At 36.3% G+C, this 17,447-nt stretch overlaps 1 protein-coding gene across 5 annotated transcripts in view; it reads right to left on the bottom strand.

Annotated features, from left to right (window-relative positions):
• The window catches only part of MMP16 (matrix metallopeptidase 16), a 281,452-nt gene that overhangs the window by 82,515 nt on the left and 181,490 nt on the right, over positions 1–17,447 (bottom strand). The window lies entirely within an intron of this gene.

Consider the following 17,447-nt stretch of genomic DNA (forward strand, 5'->3'; position numbering starts at 1 on the left):
ACCCAGCTGAGATGCTCGTGGATTCCTAACCCTCAGAACTGTATGGGTAAGATATGCTTGTTGCTTTAAGTTGCTAAGTTTCAGGGTGATTTTTTATGTCACAATAGATAATATGGGATGTTTTAGCAGTGTAACTCCTCTCACTTTGGTTAACACTGCGCTGTGAGTTAGGAAAGAAAAACTTAAAAAACTGAGTAGAAAAGGAAGCTCCTCAGAAGCAAGTGGTATATTTGTACAGTGCTCCAGAGATGAAAAGGGGTCTTAAATATTTTCCAGTTTACCTCCACATAAGCTGAAAGGTTTGGCAGTAACCCTAAGTCTAAGGGAAACTCTGTGGACTGAAAATTTCCAGAGATAGAAATATCAGCTATTTCCATGCCTTATATCTTCTTTTATTTTATTTTTTATTTTTTAATTTTTTATTAATTTTATTTTGGTATCGTTAATCTACAATTACATAAAGGACATTATGTTTACTAGGCTCGCCCCTTCACCAAGTCCCCCCCACATACCTGTTCACAGTCACTGTCTATCTGCTTAGTAAGATGCTGTAAAATCACTACTTGTCTTCTCTGTGTTGCACAGCCCTCCCCATGCCCCCCCCCACACTATATATGCTAATTATAATGCCCCCTTTCTTTTTCCCCACCCTTATCCCTCCCTTCCCACCCATCCTCCCCAGTCCCTTTCCCTTTGGTAACTGTTAGTCCATTCTTGGGTTCTGTGCTTCTGCGGCTGTTTTGTTCCTTCAGTTTTTCTTTTGTTCTTATACTCCACGTATGAGTGAAATCATTTGGTACTTGTCTTTCTCCACCTGGCTTATTTCACTGAGCATAATACCCTCTAGCTCCATCCATGTTGTTGCAAATGGTAGGATCTGTTTTTTTCTTATACCTGAGTAATATTCCATTGTGTAGCCTTATATCTTCTTTTAAATGTGTAAAACCTGATACCTTGGTTGTACCTATACTATCCCCTCTCTTTGTGCTTCACTTTTGGTGGCCAGCAGAGGCTGTGGTCCCTGCCAGAGAGCCAGAAAAGTCTGGTAGACAGGGTCAAAAAAGAACAAGAATGAAACATGATTTCTTGGGCATCTATTATGAACCAGAACGATATCCTTGAATTTGTCATTAAACTTCAAGGCCTATATACATTCTAACCCTGCTTTACAGATGATGCTTTCAGAGGCTGTGGAACTTGCTCAGTCAGGCAGCCCATACAAGGAGATATGGACTCTGTTCTGCATCCTAGGTGGCCCTGCTCCGGACAAGAGCTGGATCACAGCTGTGCTCTGCAAGACAGAAGCTGATCTTGGGTAGGTCTTCTCACATCTCTTCCTGCCACTTCCACTCCTTCATCAAGCCTCCAGTTCCCTGGGCTTGGTGCTCTTCTCTTGCCTTCTCCCCACCCACCATTCCCATCCTCCTCTCTTCCCACAGGCTCCACTATCCATCCCCAAAGGCCTCCAGCTACAGATGATTCCCCAGCTTTTCTTCTAGATGCTTTCTCTCAATAGACCCAGATGTAGTTTGACTCTGAAAAAAGTTTATTATTTCAGTCATTTATTTGTTGCTTACCATATATGGGCCAATACAATGCAACAAAGTCACAACTATGAATAACATTTACATGTGTAAATTTTACTGAGTTTTATTTGCTGGCAACCCTAGTTTTTCACATATCCTCAAACCTTTAAATTGCTTTGTTGCATATAGTACTATATATATACTATATATACTATATAGTATTATATAGTAATAGTACTATATAATGATGCCTCAAGACTAGAAGAATTAAAGGAAAGAAAAAGCTTTTTATGAAGTGTTACAAAGCAAGGGGGCGAAGTGTCACGTAATATTTGTATGTACCTTATTACATCTATTAGCTTATCTTTATCTCATTTCATTAGTTAAGTTCTGTTATTATCACCATTTTAAAGAATACAAAATGAAGACTTTCATAGACTGTGTGTTTTGGCCACACACTCACCCAGTTAGCGACAGTAATAGACTTAGCACCCATACAATCCCGGTCCATGGTCAAAACCTTAGTGTGCTGGGGAAATACTTTTCTCTACTTTTTCCTCAGCCCTCAACATCTTCTCAGGCCTTCAGATGGTGCATCAAAGAGCACAGCTGCTGTTTAAGAACTTTTCTAGGAGTCTGCAATATAGTTACTATTTTTTTTTCCTCCATTGAACTAATGCTAGATTTATTATTTTAAAATGTACCTCCTCAGTAACAGTACTGGCTGCTCAGAAGTTTTAATCATTTTCATTGCTTCTAATTTTTAATTAAGTCTAGCAGTCTTGTAGCAAAGAAAATATTTTCAAACAAAAAGGAAACCATACTGCTACAATGAGGAGGAAGGAACAGTACGTGGACTTTCTTTTTAAAATTATATTTCAATACATTTCTTCAGCAGTTGAAGAGCGTTTGTCTGTTTGGAGGGTTTGAAGCATGCCACTAGTGTACACTGGTAAGGCAGAATTAAACACTAGGCTCTTAACATACAAGAAAAATAAATGGCCATCTAGGTTTTCTAAAAGTCACTAAAGGTATTTTTAAAGATACACCACTACCAAACATTTAGTTTTAATTGAATAAGCACTTTAGAATAAGTCAATATAATTAAAATAACTTTAGTCTATGTTAGCCAGGTTAAGTGTACACCCTTGGGACATATTTCAGTAATCAAGGCCAAAGTACATATTTTATTCCTTTAGGCTATAGTTTGGATATGAAGTCTGTTTTTTAGCAAATTAGACTTGTGTTCACTTAATTCAGAAAAGTCTTGTTAAATAAATCAAGAATGGATGTGGCTATTGTACCATGATTTTAATAAAGGTTTTTTTTTTTCTCCCTTCCTGTTAAGCCTAGTAGGGAATCTAAGAAATTCTCAGTTATGCTCCCATGTCATGTATTGATGTGTGGTTTATCTGGGCCATACTTTATCCCTGGGAAGCTCAATTTGATGGTCAGTATGATTCTAGTGTCCTAAATCCCTCTCTCTGCAGCTAGTGCAAGAAATCATTTTTAGTGACTGCTTAAACAATAGTAACCATATAACAAAATGCAAAGCTATTGTTAACAGCTGACTTGAATTATACGCCCTTTTACAGTAGGCAAACTAAAGTACACTTTGTCTAGTTATAATTCTAGGTATGCCTAGGATAGCAATCCTAGTATTATGTTCTAAAATCTCCAGACCAACAGCAAGTATATGACATACATTCTTTTAAAAATTACTAGTTACCTACCATGTACAAGGAACCACTGACAGAACTATTAAGCTATTGATAAAGAATTTATCCTAACATGTACTTGATTTGTCTACTGTATGCCAGACAATATGAAGTACTGGGATCTCCAAAGATAAATTACCCAAGCCCTTGGTTTTTAACTAAGAAACTGAGAGTTTAGTTCAGTGACTGTGTGAGCTCTTTGGGGTTCACAAGCTCTTCAGAGAGTCTAAGATACTATGAAAATTCTCCCAGGAAAAACAAATGCATTAGCACAGGATTGCATGTGATTTGGAAGTTAGTTTTCCTTCACTTAAGTCCTTTAATACAAATCAGATTTAAAATCCTAACTCTGGTATTGCCTGTATAAAATTTAGGAAATTACTCACCTCTTTTTGATTCAGTTTCTTTATTTGTAAAGTAGGTCTAACATCACCTACTTAAAAGGTTCTTGGTGGCTTAAATAACATCACATTTATAAAATACTTTGCACAGTGCCTAAAACATAGTCTAGTGCTGAAGAATAATAGTTAACAACTACTACTATTATTACTACTATCACCACCTCTTTCCTATAACTAATAAACTTGAGTTAGATATTAAATTCTCCCTTTACATGAAAAGAAATTGAAGCTCCAGTACAATGGTTTATCCAAGGTAAAAATCTATTAGGCATCAGAACAGAAATTTAAATAGCAGTTCTGACTTCAACAAAACTAGTGCACCAACAAGTTAAACACAGACTTGAGTCACATGTATGTGAAGGACAAGGTCAGGAAACATAACATCAAATTTTGGAGAGTTTTGAATGCTAGGTTTAAGAGCTTGATCACTCTGTAGGAGGAAACACAGTACCATGAAAGTTGAATATCAAAATGATATAGGGGGGAAGCTCAAGATGGTGGCATGAGTGGGGCAGTGGAAATCTCCTCCCAAAACCATACATATTTTTGAAAATACAACAAATACAGCTATGCCTAAAAGAGAGACCAGAAGACACAGGACAACAGCCAGGCTACATCTACATCTGCAAGAACTGAGCATCTCATGAAAAGGGTAAGACACAAAGCCATGACCTGGCGGGACCCACCCCAGCTCACTGGCAGGAGGAAAGGAGTCAGAGTGGGGAGGGAGTGGAAGCGCAGGACTGCTAACTAACCAGCCCTAGTAACCTGCACTGGGAGCACAGACACACATTGCATGGTGTACTGGATATTAGAGAAACGGAAAAGTAAAATCCAAGACGGACTGCGAGCGGGTCCCCACAGCCAGCTCCCCTGGGGAGAAAGAAAAGTGGGTGCTTTTTGAAAGTCTTAAAGGGACAGAGGCTTAAGAGCTGGATGGAATCGTCCTGGCACACTCAACCCAGCAGGCTGGGAATTCTAATTAACTTCAGTTGCCTCAACCCCCTGGGAGGTAACCCAGCCCCAAAGCCCCTCACTGTGATAAGCAGACTGCCATTCATTCACCTGGCTTGCAGCACCAGCCGACACGACACAGCGGCCCCACCCACAGCAACCACCCAGAGTCTCCTTCCAGTGTGCAGATAACCGGGACAGACACAGAGGCTGCCACCAGCATGCAGCTGCCTGGCACAGACAGAGAAAGCAGGAGCAAGCAAGGTTGGGAAGGCATGAAGGGGCACCGTTCTCACAGGAGAACACACCCTATGCATCTGCCACTCCCCACAGGGCTCTGGGTTAGTCTGAGGACCACTCTACCCACAGCAGCTCAGGAAATGAACACAAACACTGCTCCCTGTCTGCAGGTAACTGACACAGGTAGCAGAGAAGGGCAAAGCAACCAGCAAGCAGGAAGGGACTTTGTTCTCCCAGCTGACACACATGCCACCTGCCTACAACCACCTCTTTCACCATGAAAAGGCAGAAGAATCTGGTGCAGTCAAGAATCACTCAGACAACCCCAGGGAGAGGGCCTGGGGAGATAGATATAACAAATCTTCCTGAAAAATAATTCAAAATAAAGGTCATAACCATGCTGATGGACCTGCAGAGAAATATGCAAGAGCTAAGGGATGAAGTCAGGAGGGAGAATACAGAAATGAAACAATCTCTGGAAGGACTTAAGAGGAGACTGGATGAGGTGCAAGAGTCTGTTGATGGAATAGAAATCAGAGAACAGGAATACAGAGAAGCTGAGGCAGAGAGATATAAAAGGACCTCCAGGAATGAAAGAATATTAAGAGAACTGTGTGACCAATCTGAACGGAATAATATTTGCATTATAGGGGTACCATAAGAAGAAGAGAGAGAAAAAGGGATAGAAAGTGTCCTTGAAGAAATAATTGCTGAAAACTTCCCCAAGCTGGGGGAGGAAACAGTCTCTCAGACCATGGACACCCACAGACCTCCCAACACAAGGGAACAACACTAAGACATATAATAAATGGCAAAGATCAAAGACAATGACAGAGTATTAAAGGCAGCCAGAGAGAGAAAAAAAGATCACCTACAAAGGAAAACCCATTAGGCTATCATCAGACTTCTCAACAGAAACCTTACAGGCCAGAAAAGAATGGCATGATATATTTAATGCAAAGAAACAGAAGGGCCTTGAACCAAGAATACTGTATTCAGCATGATTATCATTTAAATTTGAAGGAGGGATTAAATAATTCCCAGACAAGCAAAAGTTGAGGGAATTTGCCTCCCACAAACCACCTCTACAGGATATTTTAAAGGGACTGCTCTAGATGGAAGCACTCCTAAGGCTAAATATATGTCACCAGAGAAAATAAAATCACAACAAAGAAAGCAGACCAACTAAATACTAACTAAAGGCAAAAAATAAGATTAACTATTCACAAAAGCACTCAAAGGAAACACAAAAGAGTACAGAATAAAACACCTAACATATAAAGAATGGAGGAGGAAGAATAAGAAGGGAAAAAAATAAAGAATGATCAGACTGTGTTTATAATGGCTTAATAAGAGAGTTAAGTTAGATGGTTAGATAGTAAAGAAGCTACCCTTGAACTTTTGGTAACCACCAATCCAAAGCCGGCAACAGCAATAAGTACATATCTTTCAATAATCACCCTAAATGTAAATGGATGGAATGCACCAATCAAAAGACACAGAGTAATAGAACGGATAAAAAAGCAAGACCCATTGCTGTGCTGCTTACAAGAGACTCATCTCAAACCCAGAGAAATACACAGACTAAAAGTCAAGGGATGGAAAAAGATATTTCATGCAAACAATAGGAAGAAAACAGCAGGTGTTGCAGTACTTGTATAAGACAAAATAGACTTCAAAACAAAGAAAGTAACAAGAAATAAAGGACATTACATAATGATAAAGGGCTCAGTCCAACAAGAGGATATAACCATTATAACACAACACACCCAACTCAGGAGCACAGACATATGTGAAACAAATACTAACAGAATTAAAGGAGGAAATTGAATGCAATACATTCATTCTGGGAGACTTCAACACACCACTCACTCCAAAGGACAGATCCACCAGACAGAAAATAAGTAAGCACACAGAGGCACTGACCAACACATGAGAACACATGGACCTAACAGACATCTACAGAACTCTACACCCAAAAGCAGCAGGATACACATTTTTCTCAAGTGCACATGGAACATTTTCCAGAATAGACCACATACTAGGCCACAAAAAGAGCCTCAGTAAATTCAAAAAGATTGAAATTCTACCAACCAACTTCTCAGATCACAAAGGTATAAAGCTAGAAATAAATTGTACAAAGAAAGCAAAAAGGCTCACAAACACATGGAGGCTGAACTACATGCTCCAAAATAATCAATAGATCAATGACCAAATTAAAACAGAGATCAAGCAATATATGGAGACAAATGACAACAACAGCACAAAGCCCCAACCTCTGTGGGATGCAGCGAAGGAAGTTCTAAGAGGAAAGTATATAGCAATCCAGGCCTATTTAAAGAAAGAAGTACAATTTCAAATGAATAGTCTAAAGTCACAATTATTGAAACTGGAAAAAGAACAAATGAGGCCTAAAGTCAGCAGAAGAAGGGACATAATAAAGATCACAGAAGAAATAAATAACATTGAGAAGAAGAAAACAATAGAAATGATCAGTGAAACCAAGAGCTGGTTGTTTGAGAAAATAAACAAAATAGATGAACCCCTAGCCAGACTTATTAAGAGAAAAAGAGAATCTACACATATGAACAGAATCAGAAATGAGAAGGGAAAAATCATGAGGGACACCACAGAAATACAACGAATTATTAGAGAATACTATGAAAATCTATATGCTAACAAACTGGATAAGAAGAAGAAATGGACAACTTCCTAGAAAAATACAATCTTCCAAGACTGACCCAGGAAGAAACAGACAATCTAAACAGAAAATTTACCAGCAATGAAATTGAATTGGTAATCAAAAACTACCCAAGAACTAAACTCCCGGGCCATATGGATTCACTGCTGAATTTTATCAGATATACAGAGAAGACATAAGAGCCATTTTCCTTAAAGTTTCCTAAAAAATAGAAGAGGAGGGAATACTTCCAAACTCATTCCATTCCAAACATCACTCTAATACCAAACCAAGCAAAGACCCCACAATAATTATAGACCAATATCCCTGATGAACATAGATGCAAAACTAGTCAACAAAATGTTAGCAAACTGAATTAAAAAATACATCAAGAGGATCATACAGTATCATCAAGTGGGATTCATCTCAGGGATGCAAGGATGGTACAACATTTGAAAGTCCATCAAAATCATCCAACACATCAACAAAAAGGACAAAAACCACATGATCATCTCTACAGATGCTGAAAAAGCATTTGACAAAATTCAACATCGATTCATCATAAAAACTCTCAACAAAATGGGTATAGAAGGCAAGTACCTCAACAGAATAAAGGCCATATATGACAAACCCACAGCCAACATCATTCTTAATAGCAAGAAGCTGAAAGCTTTCCACCTAAGATCGGGAACAAGACAGGGATGTCCACTTTCCCCACTGTTATTCAACATAGTACTGGAGGTCCTAGCCATGGCAATCAGATAAAACAAAGAAATACAAGGCATCCAGATTGGTAAAGAAGAAGCCAAACTGTCACTATTTGTAGATGACATGATACTGTACATAATAAGTCCTAAAGAATCCACTCCAAAACTACTAGAACAAATATCTGAATTCAGCAAAGTTGCAGGAAGGATACAAAATTAATACACAGGAATCTGTTGCTTTCCTATACAGTAACAACGAAGTAGCAGAAAGAGAAATCAGGAAAACAATTTCATTCACAATTTCATCAAAAAGAATAAAATACCTAGGAATAAACCTAACCAAGGAAGTGAAGGACCTATACCTTGAAAACTACAAGACACTCTTAAGAGAAATTTAAGAGTACACTAACAAATGGAAACTCATTCTATGCTCTTGGTTAGGAAGAATTAATATTGTCAAAATGGTCATCCTGCCTAAAGCAATCTACAGATTCAATGCAATCCCTATAAAAATACCAACAGCATTTGTCAACGAACTGGAACAAACAGTTCTAAAATTCATATGGAATTCAAAAGATCCTAATAGCCAAAGCAATCCTGAGAAGAAAGAATAAAGCAGGGGGAATTACGCTCCCTGACTTCAAGCTCTACTACAAAGCCACAGTAATCAAGACAATTTGGTAATGGCTCAAGAACAGACCCACAGACCAGTGGAACAGAATAGAGAGTCCAGGTATTAACCCAAACACATATGGTCAATTAATATATGATAAAGGAGTCATGGATATACAGTGGGGAATTGAGAGCCTCTTCAACAGCTGGTGTTGGCAAAACTGGACAGCTACATGCAAGAGAATGAAACTGAATCAGTGCCTAATCCCATACAGAAAAATAAGTTTGAAATGGATCAAAGACCTGAATGTAAGTCATGAAACCATGAAACTCTTAGAAAAAAACATAGGCAAAAATCTTCTGGACATAAACATGAGCAACTTCTTCATGAATATATCTCCCCGGGCAAGGGAAACAAAAGCAAAAATGAACAAGTGTGACTATATCAAACTGAAAAGCTTTTGTACAGCAAAGAACACCATCAATAGAACAAAAAGGCATCCTGCAGTGTGGGAGAATATATTCATAAATGACAGATCCGATAAAGGGCTGACATCCAAAATATATAAAGAGGTCACACACCTCAACAAACAAAAAGCAAATAACCCAATTTAAAAATGGGCAGAGGAGCTGAACAGACACTTCTCCAAAGAAGAAATTCAGATGGCCAACAGGCATATGAAAAGATGCTCCACATCGCTAGTTATCAGAGTAATGCAAATTAAAACCACAATGAGATCACCTCACCCCCGTAAGGATCGCCACCATCCAAAAGACAAACAACAACAAATGTTGGTGAGGTTGTGGAGAAAGGGGAACCCTTCTACACTGCTGGTGGGAACATAAATTAGTTCAACCATCGTGGAAAACAGTATGGAGGTTCCTCAAAAAACTAAAAATAGAAATACCATTTGATCCAGGAATTCCATTCCTAGAAATTTACCCTAAGAATGTAGCAGTTCAGTTTGAAAAAGACATATGCATGCTATGTTTATCGCAGCACTATTTACAATAGCCAAAAAATGGAAGCAACTTAAGTGTCCACCAGTAGATGAATGGATAAAGAAGATGTGGTACATATACACAGTGGAATATTATTCAGCCATAGGAAGGAAACAAATCCTACCATTTGCAACAACATGGATGGAGCTAGAGGGTATTATGCTCAGTGAAATAAGCCAGGCAGAAAAAGACAAGTATCAAATGATTTCACTCATCTATGGAGTATAACAACAAAGAAAAAACACTGAAGGAATAAAACAGAAGCAGACTCACAGAACCCAAGAATGGACTAACAATTACTAAAGGAGAAGGGACTGGGGAGGATGGGTGGGAACGGAGGGATAAGCGGGAAAAAGGGGGCATTACTATTAGCAGACATAAAGTAGGGGGGCAGCCGGGGAGGGTTGTGTAACACAGAGAAGACAAGTAGTGACCCTACAGCATCTTAGTATGCTGATGGACAGTGACTGTGGTGGCGTGTGTCGGGAGTACTGGATGATGGGGGGAGTCTAGTGGACATGGTGTTGTTCATGTACCTGTAGACTAATGATACCAAAATAAATAAATAAATTAATTAATTAAATTAAAAAATTAAAAAAATGATATAGCTGTTGGGTAGCTTTGCTGTCAGTGTGGAGGTGTGACTGGAGTGGTGAAGTGGCTGAAGTCCAAGAAAGCCATTAGAAGACAGCTGCAACTGTCAGAATCATCGGGTAACGAGGACCTAAACTAAGACGGCGATGAAAGGAACTGAAAGCAGGAGTCCCTGAATCTGAAAAGGAAAATACCTGATTGACAGAATGAGTGAAATATGTTTTGAGTTATGCTATTTTCCAGTGTTAAAGTAGATTAGAACCCTTTAAGCACCAACATCCATCTAAAATCTGCATAATATTTTACTATCATTTTCGCTTATGATACCAGAGTTGAACCTAGATTTTCATTTTGATTTGCAAAGTATATTAAGTGTTTATAATCTTAAATACATCCATTTAAGACCCTTATATAAATATTTCATATTATTTTCACACAATGTCTAAAACTGGCTTACACTGTGTATAGCCTAACTGGATGATGAATAATTAGCAAGAAATGGTTAAAAAAACTGTAGAACGTTTCTTTCACTTTTTTGTACCAGCCTATCTAGACTTAATTTCTATATGTTCTTGGCTATATCTTTCCAGCATTTCTTCACGGACAGGAGCTTATCCCACAGCAGGAGTCCTAGAAAGGCTTACGGTGACACCACTCATATGGGGCTGTTACGTACAAGGGCTGCCTCACAATGATGAGATAGGCCGACTTTTCCTGAGTAAGGGCAATGGGCTTACTGTGATGAAAGGAGGCGGAATTGGAAAAGAAATGGCCTCTGTAAAAAGCATACCTGACTGCAAGCTCAAGATTGGTTTTTATGTGCCTGCAGTGAGAAATGCCTCAGTTTTTTATCAGCCTATCAATCAAAACCTTCAGAAATCTGGGACCCAATATATGCTTGCATATGAGAAGAAGAATTTGTACAATAATTAATACTTTGTTCATAAAATTTCTGCTTTTTTAGCCTAAATGTGCACCAGAATTTTTTTTTTAAATTTTACATTGGAGAGCCTTTTCCCTGTGCTTATTAAAGCCAATCATGATGATGTATTCCCAGGAAAATACTGGGAGAGTATTTTTAGGATTGGTAAGGAAGGAGCCTAAGGAGTTGGGTTGGGGGTGGGGCATATTTGGGCACCTGGACAGATTCAGGCAACTACCTGGTTCATTTCCATTTCTAAATGAAAACAAAAATTGAGCATGCTTAGGTTAAAATTACTAGCTCTTTAGGCCTAGAACACAGTGTCTCAACAAAAAGGGTGTATAAACTCCAACATGAAGGAGGTAACAAGGAGGAATTAACAGGAAAGCAAGTGAAAGGATGCTACAGAAAGACCTGAATAGATTTAGTTGTGTAGAGAATTACTAGAATGGGTGTGTATGGTAAGAATACGTCGGAGTAAACCCACACATTTCTTTGCACCTGGACATATTTACATGGATATAAGCGACTGACTTATATTCAAGTACAAATGCTAGTTTTCTGAGACGTAGGAATAGATTAAAGAATCACAGAATTTAAAAGTTGTTGGGGAGAATAACATTTTAGTTATTTTCAGAATTTTGCTTTTCCTAGTTCACTGCCACCTGGTAATTCATTTTAGTGATGTTATAGACATGATTGTTTGGGCATGGATAATTTCCTGTTTCCAGAAAAAAAAAGCAAAAGAAAACAAATAGAAAAAAATCTTCTATACCCAAGTATTTGTATAGATATTTATAAACAAATTTGTTTGTATAAAACATTAATATAAATCAAACAGCAAATATAGTAAAGAAGCCATAATGACTTAATAACTTATTCAGAGCTCCTTATTTTTTCAATTTTTTCCCTAACTGAAGCTACATCCCTGGAAGACCATTGTTGCTCAGCAAGGTGAGCAAAATACTAATTTTATTATTAATTTCTAGTATTAATGTTTTAAAGGAGCATTTTCATTTTCTGTTTTCTTCTAAAGCAATCCTCCTTTATTACTACCCCCAGCCTGCCTTTTTTTCATCAAAATAATCCATAGTAAAAGCAGACCAAAATATGCAAAATGAAAAGCAATTATAAATGTTAACACTTTAACATAATCACTTATTTTTACAGGATTATAAATGTAAATATACATTTAAAAATATTTATAGCTATTGAGGACAATGAGAAAAGGCAGATGTGTTTGACTTTCTGCAATTCTCACTTTAGAACAGTGATCTGAGCTCATATTTGTGTTCTCAGAGTGACAATATAAATGCATAATTTTATTTCAGCAATAAACTAGCCCTTGTGTTAAGAAACAAATAAGATGCAGAGTCATACATTTGAAAATTATTTGTGCAGTCAACAATAGTGAGGATTTGGGGAACCCATCCTTCAGAAATATCTTACTCAAGTAGTGGACATAAAATATACATTTATATGCCAGACATGAAGAAAATCTAAAGATCCATGCTTGGCCTATTTTCCACACAGCAAATTTTGAAAAATATTTCTGGATCTTACAAAAGGCTGGGATGTCACTTAAATGTCTTCTTTATCTATTTTCTTTGTCTGCTTTTAGAGTAGTGAAATCTAAATAGAGGATGAAATGAAAGCAAAATAAAAGGACTTTTTTTTAAATAATAGAAATGCTTTTCAGCTGGCTGTGATTTATCTAATATATTCTGTAATTAAAACTCATTTTAATCATTTTAGCATACGTGTAGCAGAATAGCTTGTATCTTTATTTAGTAATCAAATATTTGAAAGACTGGGGTTTTTAGCTAGGAATTGGCAGAATTTCGTTGGCAATATGCTTATGAATTTCAAACATTCTGAAGAATGTTTTCTTTCTAGGATACATGAATTGGAAGGAAACCATAACCTAAATGTCTTGACAAATTTGTGTGTGTGTGTGTGTGTGTGTGTTTTGTAAGTAAAGTAATGAATAAAGTACCTATGTTTCATGATTTTTACAGACTCTATAAAAATAAATTCATATAATGACTTCAATGTAGTCTTGGAAATGTCTTCCAGCAGACAGGAAGACTTAAACATGTATTAGAAATACTGACTTTAAAAAAGGCAAGGAAAGTAAATGTGTTATTTTGATACTTTTTTTTCTCCTACTAATTACCTTTTAATTGCAAAATGCCTAATTACCTGGGAAGTGGTTTTCTCATTTACTAACAGAATGAAAATTAATATCCATGGAGTGCCCGCTATGGCCCAGAACAGTAATCCTCAACCCCTTGAGGTAAGTGTAACTACCCCCAAATAACAGCTGAAAAAACAAAGGTTTCGAGTAAATAACTTACAAGCTGGCAAGTGGCACAGGCAGGTCTGTACTCAGGTATGTTTCAACCCAAAGTTTTTCTCCCTGTGCTGAATATGATTCTCAGTTAATTACCACACACACACACAAACTTGTGTTGAATAAACTTCATCAGCTAGCTGCTGTTACTTACTTATTTGCTGATTAATGAAGAATATACTTTCCATTTAATTCTGCCAGGGTAGTCACATTTCCATTATAATAATGTGTAATCTAGAGTCTTCCCTCTATACCTTTGGCAAAGGGATTATACAGATGTATTTTCATATTAGTGATTCTTAAGGTGGGCAGCCAAGTTTTTGGACAAACAAAATTAGAATTGAAAACAACGATGTAGATTAAATGCAACACTTGGAACTTGAATTAACAATGTGACATAAATTATTACAAAACTTAATATAAAAACTCACTATTTTTCTCAATTATCATAGTTCCTATAACCATCATATCTTTAACATGTTAGTCACAGTCACTTTTTGTCATTTTGTATCCTGCTGACCTTCATCTTGTGATATCGTCTTCAAGTCAATGATGTAAAAAATAAAAGGAAAGAAATTGGATTTTAATTCCTCATTAGCATGCAGATTATTAAGCACAGTTGTTTGTTACATAGAAAATGGAATGCAAAAACAAAGAAAAGTAAGAGCCTCTTTTAAGGATCAAAAGCTTAAAAAACAAGACACTACTGAATAGAAATGTAAACCACCTGTGGAAAAATATATATGTGAATATATACTTTTAAATTATTTTATAACATATGCTCTTTAGTAAGCTAGTTAGAAAATCCCAACAATATGTTACCAATTCTAACACAAATACTAACTGGATGCAATCACTTAAAAAACTCCAGAGTCTCCTTTGGGCCACTAATCTACTAAAGACACACAGCTCCTAAATAACTAAGAACATCTTCCTTCACATTATACATATGAAGAAATTTGATGTTTACTCCTTCACATTTGAATATTCAATATGCATTAGAGTTTAATTCACCTCTAAACTTAAAAGTAGTCAAATGTCTCCACATTATATATCTAGAATAGATCTTCCCAAGGAAACCCTATTTTCACTCAGACAAATGTCTGTTCTCCATGTATCTCATTTTGTTTCAAAGCCAATTTCCTTTTCATGATACAGTGGATCCTCCTACTTCTTTAATTCAATAGCAGTCACCCACTTTTTGGTCTTTGGTGTTGACAACTGTCAAAGGTTTTATAAAATCTGAATAATTTTAATTCATGTATCTCTTGTACCTACTTTCTTAAGTATCTTCTCAACACATCCCAATTAATAAGAAGGTATTACCTTTTTTAGAGATAATATTGCTGTTCCTGTAGCAGCTTATTCTTTTGTACTCCCCCATTATTATTTTCTACCAAATTGCCTGGCTATATATGTGACTTGCTAATCTATTTTTCTGCCTCACTATAAAACAACTGGATCTAATATTACTGATATATTTGTCACAGGCCTTTTTTAATAACTTGTACTAAAGTGTAAGATTGACAGATATTTGATTAGTTATTCTGCAATCTGTTCATTTCTGCAAAATTATATGAATAGAATTTTCCATAATAAGCTTTTCCATTAAAAAACAGACTCCTTCCTTTTCATATAATGAATTCACTATTTATCTCACAATCATTTCACTAATTTTTTATGCATTCTCTTCCTTTCTGCTATTCTTTACTATTTATTCTAGTGTGGGTCTATTATCAACAAAACATATTGAATTTTCTTTTCAGAAATTTATTTTTCTTTCATTGTTGAAAGATTTTTGTAGGAACAAAGTTTTAGGTTAGCTTTTATTTTCTTTGAACCTGTTAAAAATGTCATTCTATTTTCTTAAACATTTTATACAAGTCAGATGTCAGTGCTATTTTTTTCTCTAAAGCAAATTTGCACCCACCATGTTTTTACCCCTTGTTTTTAGGATTTTCTCTTTAGATTTCAGTAGTTTTTATTGTGATGTGTCTTTGAGTAATTTTCTTTGTGTTTAATCTTACTGGGGTTCTAACATTTCATTAATCTGTTTAGCAGTATTTTTTATTTGCTTTGGAAACTTTCCTGCCATTTTCTCTTTAAAATTTTGTTTTATTCTTTTTCTCTATTTTCTCTCAATCTAGTATCTGAATTTCCATATGTTAGATATTTTTCATTGTGTGTTGTTTGCATATCTTTGCTCTGTTCTCTATTTTTTATTCTTAATTTCTGTGTGCTTCAGCCTATATATTTTCTATTGACCTATCTTCCACTTTCTACTGTGCGCACTCCTCTGTTGATCCATTGTAATAGATTACGTTTAAGTGTTGAAAGCCTCCCATCTTCTAATCTATTTATTGGACATATTCAGTTATTTAAAGCCCATGAATAATAATTCCAATATTTGGATTGTGTGTGTGTGTGTCTGTGCTCATGTTTTCCTCTATGTTCAGTTCCCTGGGTTGCCTAGTAATTTTTTACTGAATGTCAGTCATCATGCATATAAAAAATCAGGAGATCCTAGATGATATTATCTTCATCTAGAGAATATTGATCGTATTTTCTAGTAGGGGACAGATTACCTGAATCTTCTCAGAAATGAAGTGGAATCTGATCTATTTTCAAGATCCTACTCCTAAGGTGAAACTCTCTAGATGTCCCAACTAGAAGATGTGTTTATCAGAGTCCATCATCCTTCACAGGTTTTATACTCTAATTGTTGTATCCTTGCCAATATGAGCCTACTAAAAACTATGCCCAGTGTTTCAGTGGCTTTTTGCTTATCTCTTGGTCTTTCATCCTGTGCAGTTTATAAACTTGGCAAAAGCCTGAAGGATACAACAAAGTATTGAGGCTTACTTCTTGGTGTTTCCATTCTTTTAGGAATATTGGCCCCTCAATCTTGACTTCATGGTCTCAAACTCCAATATTTTTGTCTATATCCATAAGATTCCTAAAGTTCTTCTGTTCTCTCTGCATCATAAAAGTTGCACTTTACCGAAGTATCAACAAGCATTTGCAAAATGTCTCAAGACTATATCATATATAGTTTTGCCTTCCTTCCTTCCTTTCACCAGGATCTTCAAATCTCAAGTCGATCTCCTGACAGCTATCTTTAAACACACACATAAATTTGATTTCATGTTTTTAAATTTTGATGAGAATATTGGTCTTCTGTAAGCTCTGCCATCATAGCTATAATTTTTATGTTTTTAAGGTACACTTAACCACTCTTTTGACTGTCAGTGAGCAATAAAGACATTTTTAAAGGGTTCTCATAATTTAAATTTTAAGCATCTTTTTGGATATTTTTTTTCCCCTAACATTATCTCAAGGCTATTTTGGCACCAAATAATAAATTCTTTATTTAAAGCTGATTCTTCAGATTCTGACACTTTGTACAAATCATTTGAATTATATTTCCCCAGATAAATTCCTGTACATTTCACAATAAGTACATCTTCCAATTTTATGCTTCAATGTGTGAGTTCCCTTATAGCTTCTCAGACTTACCTCAATTTTTTTTTCTTGATTTGGCTTAGGATCCTAAAGTCAAGTGCTTCTCACTGATTCTCTTCCTCAAGTAATTTATGGAATCATGGGTCACAGAACTTATTCTTAAGAGTACTCCATTATTAAATATTCCATTATCAGTTGCATAGCTATTGTTAGATATTCAGCTTCTTTCCTGTAGATCATTCTATTTAACCTCATAGTAGTTCACATGTGTATTAT

This window comes from Manis javanica, chromosome 2, assembly GCF_040802235.1.
Source record: "Manis javanica isolate MJ-LG chromosome 2, MJ_LKY, whole genome shotgun sequence".
NCBI lineage: Eukaryota > Metazoa > Chordata > Mammalia > Pholidota > Manidae > Manis > Manis javanica.